This window comes from Macaca thibetana, chromosome 3, assembly GCF_024542745.1.
Source record: "Macaca thibetana thibetana isolate TM-01 chromosome 3, ASM2454274v1, whole genome shotgun sequence".
Lineage (NCBI taxonomy): Eukaryota > Metazoa > Chordata > Mammalia > Primates > Cercopithecidae > Macaca > Macaca thibetana.
Genome location: NC_065580.1, coordinates 124776975 through 124787635, shown reverse-complemented (window position 1 = coordinate 124787635; position 10661 = coordinate 124776975). Strand labels below are relative to the sequence as shown.

Genomic DNA, 10661 nt, shown 5'->3' with positions numbered 1-10661 from the left:
TAAGTGACACATGACTGTATTTGTGATTATTTCCTCTGTTGAAACACTTATCTGTATATATAATTGATGAAGACCTCTGACATATTTTGTGCTGAAGAATACGTGGACCTTATTGTTTTGGACATTATTACCTTTTCCCATAGTATCTGCCACTTCTTGAAAATAATTGGATGAACAGGTTTTTCTGTTTTTTTTTTGTTTGTTTGTTTGTTTGTTTTTTTGTGAAGAGACATTTAAAAAATAGCCTGAGATGTACCATCCTGAGGCTTGAATGATGTGTTTCTGGGTTGTGTCACTAATGACAACTTACAGAGCACTGGGGTGTGGTAAATAGGGTTTTTGTTGAACCAGAGAGTATCTGGGAAGAATCAGTACGGGATGGGGCCAGGACCATAGGGTGAGTCCAGGCCATGAAGACTTCTAATTGCCTCCTTATGTAATTTATGTTTTATGGACACATGGGAAATATTGAAAAGTGTTGAGCAAAATTATACTGTGCATTCATGGATGGGTTCATTGGTTACCAAGTGGATTTAACAAGCTAAGTGACTTTAAAATTGGAAACTATTTACATTATATGGTTTGTGTATTATGATAATTGTGTACATTTTCTTAATTTGTTAGAAGTTTATAATAAATATGTAGATATTATAAAGAATATATGGGTTAATGCCTTATGGCAATAGTTCATGAAACTATTCAATATGTACATTCTCTACTGTATATTGTGGGAAAATAATACAGGACCTAAGATGAATTAGGGTGCATCAGCATTCATTTTGGATTCTAATTTTGCTGAGTTTAATGGTGACATCAGTAACTACCTCTTCTAGTTTTCCTGTCAATATAATTAGTATTTTGATTTTAGAGATTTTTGATGGAATTCTTCCCTATCATGCTTTAAGATTGGTTCTCCTGGGGCCATCTTTATTGTTGTCTGGTACCAAGAGGATGCCCTATTTTTGCAATTTTATCTGTTCTTTCCCAATGCCATACCCACTCTTCTCAAATTTATGAGTGTCTCTTTTCTACCCTCTCACTCCCTGAAAGAGCATAAAAGGAAGATAAAAGAGAAGAAAGGAGATCAAATTAATATGTAACAAAAAGAAGCATCATTGTCAACTAAAAGCATAGTCATGTTTCTACAGATACGTATAATTTAAGAAGCTTGTATAAATCATTTTCATTCACTACCTGAAACTGTGGATAATAAAATGCAACGTTGCACCACAATAAACATCTAAAATGATGTGACAATGCTGTTCATTCCAACCATGCTGTTGCTATAATAAAGGGAACCGGTATGTGTTAATGCTGGGGAATATGAGAATGTGTGCTGTTGCTGCCAATTTAAAAATGAAGTGAGGCTCTTATTAAACATTTGATGCATTCCTGTCTTGGAACATTAAAATACTTTAGGCACGTCAGCCTTATCCATAACTGTCATTGAAGCAAATACATACAAAACAGATTCTTTAAGAAAAATCTGCAAGAGGTTCTGGGGAAAATGAGCTTAGTTTCAAGGCAACCAGTGCGGTATCTAACACTTTCTGATATTCTGAGAAATTTGAAATATAAGTCAGATACAAAAGAGTTTGACTATCTTCCTGATTCCTGAAATTCTGTAGGATGGAGAATACTCAGAACTCTCTCAGGCTTAAACAAGGAATTTAGGCATTTTCACACACAGCTCAATCAAGGAATCTTCATTCTTTCCTTTATGTTCTTTTGCTTCCCTCCTCCCTTGTTTCCTCTTTCTTTCTTTATATGCATGCATTGTATTTATGTTCCATTTCAACTCCAAGAGCCTACACTACGGCTAGAGTTAGATATACTTTAGAGAGACTTATGAAATGGGCCACTGGCATCCACCCATAGGTCCGTGATTCACATTTTCAAACCTTTGAATTTGACTTGCAGACAGAATGAAATCTTATAGCAAAAATTCCTAACTTGGCATCATGTAGAAAATGTGTATGATGTACTTTAAGGGCTCATTGCTTCCATTATAGTTTTCTTTGCATAATCAACATAATCATAACATTTTTAGTAGCATAAGGTTTAGTGTATATTTTGCATCTCAGTGTGTGAAGATATAATTATTGTTTGTCTTGATTTTTAGTTGAAGATATTGACTTCATAATTACTTGGTGACATTGGCATTTGACATTAAAGACATAAGAGTAATAGCAAAGTGATTGCTGCAACCCTGTCCAAATCCTTGACCTCAATCATGCTGAGTGGTTAGAGTGTCTCAAAATTTTTTTGAAACACAGTAAAGTGTGTTGACATATTTTACAGCATCAGAGTCACCTTTTAAAAAAAGATTAATAGCTTTTGTTTTTTAGAGCAGTTTTAGGTTTACAGAAAATTGAACAGATAGTACAGAGAGCTCTAACATACCCTCTCTCTCCTCTACGTTTTCTCCTATTATTACCATCGTGCGCTGGTGTACATTTGTAAATATTGATAAACTAATATTGATGTGTAATTATTAACTAAAGTCTGTAGTTTACATTAGGGTTCACACTTTGTCTTGTGTAGTTCTAAAAATGTACTTCATGTACTCACTATTATAGTATCATACAGAATAGTTCCACTGTAACAAAACCCCTGTGCTTCATCTCTTCATATTTCCCCTGTACCCATGAATTCCTGGCAACCATTAATCCTTCTCAGTCTCTATAGTTTTGCTTTTCCAGAATGTCATATAGTTGGAATAATACAGTATGTACCCTTTTTAGATTGACTTATTTCACTAAGTAATATGCATTTAAGTTTCCCCCATGTCTTTTTTGTGACTTGATAACACATTTCTTTTTGTTAATAGGCTTTAAAAAAATTCATACATAATATTTTCCATATATATGGGGTATATGTGAATATTTGTTACATGCATATAGTGTGTAATGATCAAGTCAGGATATTTGAGGTGTCCAGCACCTTGAGTAGTTATCATTTCTATGCTTTGGAAATATTTCAAGTCCTCTCTTCTAGCTACTTTGAAATATGCAATACGTTCCTGCTAACTATAGTGATCCTACTCTGCTATGGAACATTCGAACTCATATCACCTATCTAACTATATGTTTGTATCCACTGATCAATGTCTCTTCATTCCCCCAACCCACACACCCTTCTCAACCTCTGGTATCCATCATTCTCTGTATCTGCATGAGATCATCTTTTTTATTGCCCACATCTGAGAACATGCTATATATTTGCCTTTCTAGCTTATTTCATTTAACATAATGACCTCCAATTCCATCTATGTTGCTGCAAATGACATGATTTCCTTCTTTTTTATGGCAGAATACTATTCTCTTGTGTGTAGACCACATTTTCTTTGTCCACTTTTCTGTCGATGGACACTTAGGATTAATTTCTTATCTTTGCGGTTTTGAATAGTGCTGCAATAAGCATGTGAGTGCAAGTATCCCTTTTATATACTGATTTCTAGGTTCACAGTAAAACTGAGCAGAAAGTACAGAGAGTTTCCATGTGCCACCTGCCCCATGCATGCATATCCTCCCCCACTATCAACATCCCCTACCAACTTGATGAACCAACATTGACACACCATTATCAGCTAAAGGCCATGCTTTACATTAGGGTTCACACTTGGTGTTGTCCATTCTGTGGGTATTGACAAAGCCAGAATGCTGTGTGTCCATCAATATAGTGTCCTGCAGAGTAGTTTTACTGTGCTAAAATCCTCAGTGTTTCACTTACTTACCCCACCCTCCCCCCAACACTTGGCAACAACTGATCTTTTTATTGTCTCCATAGTTTGGCTTTTGCCAGCCTGTCATATATTTGGAATCATACAGTATGTGGCCTTTTTAGATTGGTGTCTTTCACTTAGTAATATGCATTTAAGTTTCTTCCATGTCTTTTCATGACATGATAGCTCATTTCTTTTTAGTACTGAATAATATTTGATTGTTGGCAAACCACAGTTTGTTTATCTGTTTGTCTACTGAAGGACATCTTGGTTGTTTATAATTTGGGTAATTATTAATAAAGCTGCTATAAACATCTTTGTGCAGAGTTTTGTGTGGATGAAGTTTTCAACTCGTTTGGGTAAATACTAAGGAGAATAATTGTTGGATCATATGGGACAAGCATGTTAGTTTTCTAAGAAACTGCCACATTGTCTTCCCAAGAGGTTGTACCATGTTGCATTCCTGCCTGCATTGAATAAAAATTCCTATTGCTCCACATCTTCACTAGCATATGGTGGTGTCAGTGTTTTGGGTTTAGCTATTCTCACAGTTATGTAGTGGATCCCATTGTTTTAATTTGGAATTCCCCAGTGGTATATGATGCTGAGCATGTTTTCATAGGTCCTGTTGCCGTTGTCATCATATTTTCTTTTGGAAAGATGCCATATTTTCTTTGGTAAGGTGACTATTCAGATGCCTTAACCATTTTTAAAATGAGTCATTTTTAATTGTTTTCTGTATATTTGGGATACAACTCTTTTATCAGATATGGGTTTTGAAAATATTTTCTCTTAGTATGTGGCTTGTTTTTACCTTTTTTAAAAATAGTTTCTTTCACAGAAGTTTTTAATTTTAGCAAAGTTCAACTTATCATTTTTTTTCCTTTCAAGGACTATGCTTTTGGTATTGTATCTAAAAACAAATTGCCAAATCCAGGACAACTTTCCCTAAGTTTTCTTCTAAGAGTTTTATAGTTAAAGTTTTACAAGTCTTACATTGCGATCCATTTTGAGTTAATTTTTGTGAAAGGTGTAAGGTCTAGGTCTAGATTCTTTTCTTTTCTTTTTGGCATTTGAGTGTCTGGTTATTCCAGCACCATGGGTAAAAAGACTATAGTTGCTCCAAAGTATTACCTTTGCTCTTTTGTCAGAGGTCAATTGGCTATAAATGTGTGACTCTATTTCTGAGTTCTCTTTTTCACTCCATTGATCAATTTGTCTATTTTGTTAATAGCTTTATAGTGAGTCTTGGACTTAGGAAGTATCAGTCCTTCACCTGTGCCCTGCTTCAGTGCTGCATTAACTTGAGTCATTCTTTCATAATTTGCATTATACTTTCCCATTGTGGATTTGCCCACCATATCAGAGGAGAAACTGCATGCTGATTAAACCACAATGGAAGTCTGGACCAATCATGAAATGATCTTGTCATCAAGAGAAACTACAGAAAGAAATATTTATTTTCATCTGCTTTGTGCTGGATGCTGAGCAAGTCACTTGGGAAACTTGAGCAAAAGCAGTTTAAAGTGAATGTCTAAACCGTTCATTCTCAGGCAGATCCTTGATAGTTTTGCCATATGTGTATACAGGCTCCTGGAGGCAGTTTTTGCTGCCAAAAAACTACCATCACATCTTACAGCAACAAAAATGGCAGAGAGCGCTAATATTTAGATAAAAGTTAAATAGATAATTTGTGAGCAAAATATTTTCACAACAATATTTAACATTAAGGAATAAAATTAAAAACCCTAAAAGCTTTTAGAAAAAAAATTGGAGCAACCCTGAGATAAAATTCAGACTGTCTTTAGGCATTTTCTTTATAATGACAAATACCAGAGACCACCTAGGCAATGAATGTCTGCAGAGTATTGAGTGGATGGAAAGAGCATTTAATGCCTATATCCTCACTATATCTGTATTTTCAAATATATTTGCATGGATTTATATATTCTCTTATAATTTTAATTCCTTCTATATCACTTCTGTGTCCCTTTCTTCCTATTTTAAATATATTTTTTCTTTTGTCTGCTAGCTGTATCTTTAGCCCATTTTCCAACTAATTAGTTCTTTTCTTATTTATAATCTCCTTAATATTAAGGGTATAATTCACTCATCTGTGTGTTTCTTTTTTTTCCTTTTTTCAAGTTGTTGTCTTTCAATTTTTTGTTTACTTACAGAAATTTTATGTTTCAACATAGTTTATTACTTTCCCTTGTAATTGCTTATTCCCAGTGCTTCATGCTTAGAAGTTTTTTTGCCACCAATTTCGAATGTCTTGATTTTTCCATGTCATTGTCTAATCCTCTAGAATGTTCATGCATTTGTGGTGAATAGGGACTATTCAACTGCCTTTTTAATCAAATCATAATCATTGAATACCCCACCTTCCCAGTTCCTGTCCGTCTCACCTTTATCATGTATTATTATTTAAATACAATCAAGCACTTTCTAGACCATTTGATGTGTTTCATTCATCTTCCTGTCAATTTTCGGAACTGCACCACAATCTTTTAATTATTGTACTTTCATTATCTTGGTGGTTAACTCTCCATTCATTTATCTTTAAAAATCTTCTTTGGCTATTTTCCTTCATTTCTTCTCTAAGATCAAGCTTAAAGTAATTTGGCAAAATTCCAAAAAAGAAAAAATCCACAAAAAGTATCTAGGATATATTTGGAGATGCATGACTTTAGGAAGGATTGTTATCTTTATAGAGACTCATTCTGAAATAGTGCATAATTTTCCTATAATTAGTCTTCCTTTGTGCCCTCAGTATTTTGCTTTGTTTTGTTTTCTTCATTTAGGTATAACATATTTCTTGACATTGTTATTCTTGTTAAATTCATGTGTGTGTGTTCTCATTGCGAATGCATTTCCATTTCCATTATGTTTTTTTCTAACTAACATAGAGGAAAATGCTGTTTTGTATATTAATATTTTATCTTTTACCATACTAGAGTCAATTACTAGCCCTAAAAAGTCAGTTTATTCTATTGTGGCTTTCAGCAGATAATTATATTACATTCCAATTGTAATGATTATACTCTTTCCAGTTTTTGTTTCTTGTTTCTCTCTTTTGTGCTCACTAGATTATTAGATCAATATTAAATATTAAACATTAATAGCAGAGATTCTGGTTGTTTCTAAGCTTAATAGAAGTGTTTGTAGTGTTTAAATGTTAAAAATGTGGTTTGTTGTTAGTTTTAAATAGATTTGATTTGTTTTATTGAGAAAGTATCTTTCAAATTCAAGTTTATAAGGTTATTTTTAAAATATTTTAAATGTTATCGAATACCATGTATTGTCTATGGAGGTGATTTCCATTTTTCTAGTGTATTGCAGTCTTGTACTATCTTACCTAACTTCATCGTATTTTAAGTGTATACATATGCTTGGGCTCAATGCCTGGGGCTCCGCCACACAGGGGTTGTTTCAGTTGCTACAACTGTTGAGTGACCAACTTGTTGATAGTAGAAACTGGCACTGAGACCCCCACACTCCCAGGACGCTCTGGTATTCAGTTGGTGACACTGGATTCTTTCCATCAGGGAGAGGGTGGGCCTTTGCTTGGGAACACACAGGCTTTCTGCATGTGGGTTTTCCTCTCTGTAGTCGTGCCTTTGCCGGCACTATTATTCCAACATGGCCTCTGATTAATGTGCTTATTGCATAGAGAACACGTGTTGAAGGACTCAGTCCCAGAGGACTCACCATGCTCCACCTAGGCTCCTTCTCACCCAGAAGCAGCTAACCTGATGAAACAAATGGCCTGGCCTCGGGAAGACTTAGCTATACCCTAATTGGAACCAACACCCAGAAATAAAGAAGCACTGTCCTAAAGATAGTAGATGATTTGAATCAGCATCTGACATGGGGTGCTGATTTTTCCAAAGCTTGAATATATGGGTCCAGGAATCAAGGACCAAGTGGGAGTGTTTCCTCCACTGTTACACAAGATTTCTCACTCACAGAATTTTTATCTTCTTCCTCCACTACCTTTGGTTCCAACGGAAGCATGCCTCTACCAGGTGAAAGCACTAGTTTCATTTAACTGAAAGTGGAGATTACTCCCTGCCATTTTAAGCTTTATATGCTACTGAATATGCTGTAGAGTATCATGACATGTAACTTATATTCTTGTGTAGTCTTTTCATGTTTCATCTCTTTCTCTTTTTTTTTGAGATGGAGTCTTGCTCTGTCGCCAGGCTGGAGTGAAATGGCGCGATCTTGGCTCACTGCAAGCTCCACCTCTGAGTTCAAGTGATTCTCCTGCTTCAGCCTTCCAAGTAGCTGGAATTACAGGCACACACCACCACACCCAGCTAATTTTTGTGTTTTTAGTACAGATGGGGATTCATCATGTTAGCCAGGATGGTCTCAATCTCCTGACCTCATGATCCTCCCGCCTCAGTCTCCCAAAGTGCTGGGATTACAGGCATGAGCCACCGCGCCTGGCTGATCTCTTCTTATAAGTCTTAAAAATTGATTTCTTCCATTTTTTTCTTGAATTTATTACCTGGAGTTTTACTTATTTTGCTATTATTTGTCCAACAACTTTCTCATATCTGTTCTTTAAAGTTTTTCCATTATATAGTTTATTGTTTTATCTTTATTATTTCTTCTTATCTTGTGGTTCATTTAAATGGTAATTGTTACCTTCTGAGGTTGAGAATATAATTTATATAATTTCTTTCTTGTTTGGAAATAAAATATTCGAGAACATCCATTTTTCTAAAATTCAGAATTATATATACAAAACATTAATAACTCTTTGTTTTAGTTTGTTCAGACTGTGAAAATAAGAATACCATAGACTGGATGACTTAATCAAACACTGACTTCCTATGGTTCTACAGGCTGGGAAGTTCGCAGATTTGCTGAGGATTTGCTTCCGGTTCATATGTTCATAGTCAGCTGTCTTCTCACTGTGTCCTCACATGGTTAAAAAGGAAGAGGCAGGTCTCTGCTTCTCTTTTATAAGAGCAGGAATCCCTTTTCATAGACTCCACTCTCATGACCTAATTATTTCTCAAATGCCTCAGCTCCAAATACCCTCACTTTAGAATTAGAATTTCAATTTATGAATTGATGTTTCACCAATATTTAGTCCATCATGGTCATGGTGTAATTCCTTTCTTTTACTTTCAGTGAGGCTGAAAATTTTCATGTACTGGCTATGTTTTTCAAGAAAAGTTATAATTTGCCCAAATTTTAAATTACTGAGATATTTTCCCCTGTTTATTGAAATAAGAGTTTTTAAATTAATATGTGAGGATACTTGATTTTTGACAATTATGTATGTTGGTTTTTTCCCCTTAGTTTTATATCTTTTGATGTTGAATCTTTACCTACTTAAAATTTAGGTGCTGTACTGTTATTTACTCTTTTCTCATTTAGATTTTACTTTGCTAGATTTTTTTCAAAGAGTCCATCAATTATTCATTCATAATGCTGTAAATAGCCCTAATTTATTTATTTTCTTTACTGCCCAGTCTTCCTTTTGGTGAATATACTACTTGCTTATATATTCTACTGTTAATGATAGTTATTTATGTTCTTCCCAATTGTGGATTAGTAAAATAATTCTAAGAATAGTTTCACATGGGAGATAGATGTGGGGTAATGGGCATCATTGTTTTGTTCCTCATTTCCCATTATAAAAGGAATAATATTCCATATGTCATAATTAAGAACAATGTTTGCTAACATTTTTTAAAAATACCCTTTACCAAGGTAAAGATGAATGCTTTTCTGTTCCTATAGTTTTCTAATCATGAATGGATAATGAATTTCATCAAATGCCTTTCCCTCATCTAATGAGATCTATGTATGCTTTTTTCTTTTATTCTGTGAATTGAGCACGTCAATATGTAAGCGAGTCTCCAGCTGCCACCATCTGAAATTGTCCTCCTGAAGACTGTCCTGGAAGCTGCAGAAAACTGTTCTCTCTCCTCATAAGGCAGGCTTGAAGTGCCTGGGTATCAACCTCCAACTTTCTTTTTTTCCCTCCCAGGGCCAGCACCCTCAACCGATAACTGACAGGAGCTGGTATTTATATATTCCAGATTCTCCTTCGGCTGGGGATAACCCTGAGGTGTGTGTTTCATGCTGTCTGAAACCTCTGTGGGAGTAAACTCCAGTTGCATGCAGTGGTAGCGAGTTTGATAACACATTCTGCCTAAATTTTTTTAATCCTATTTCGTCCTCCTCTACTGGTGGTTCCTGAAACTACTAAATAAATTGATTCGATTCATATTCTTATCTTGTGTCTGCTTCTGGGGGAAATCCAATCTAAGACTGTTGAGCATTTTACTGTTGGTTTTTCAAACTTTGCATTCCTGGAATAAACCATGTTTATTTCAAGTGATATATTGTATATTGCTGGGTTTGTTCTGCCATTATTCTATGGATGATTTTTGCTCCTACGTCCATGAGTTAGATTAACCTGTAATGGCCTTTTCTCTCACAGTCATGGTCAGACCCTCTAGCAAGATAATGCTTGCCTTATAAAATGTATTGGAGAGCATTCCTTGTCTTTCTGTTGACTGCAATAGTTGGTGAAAGACTGGAATTATTACTTCCTTGAATGTTTAAAGATATGTTTGGAGCCATCCATGGCTTCGCATATTTTATAAAGTTTTTCCATCCTGTTGAGTGTGTATATAAATACATAAAGGCCTCTAAGGTGCTGCTTCTTCCTGATCTCCAGATCTCATCAATAGGACATCGTAGGGGATGGTCAGGCTGACTAAATTATGGCTCAGATCTGGAAAATCAATGCAACTTGGAGGCAAAATTATAATGTAAAGGTACTTCCATCCCTTCCAGGTAAACAAATAGAAAACAACAAAAAACAAGTCAGACACCTTTTTCTAAAATTCTAACTGCAGTAAGGTAGAAAATTACCAAATTATAGACTACAGGACAGGAGCCAGGA

At 35.1% G+C, this 10661-nt stretch overlaps 1 long non-coding RNA gene across 1 annotated transcript; it reads left to right on the top strand.

Annotated features, from left to right (window-relative positions):
• Positions 1 to 7247: 7247 nt before the first annotated feature.
• LOC126950291 (uncharacterized) lies at positions 7248 to 9977 on the top strand. Its single transcript, XR_007724152.1, has 2 exons — positions 7248 to 7752; positions 9738 to 9977. It is a non-coding gene; the product is annotated as an uncharacterized LOC126950291 (long non-coding RNA).
• The last annotated feature ends 684 nt before the right edge of the window (positions 9978 to 10661 follow it).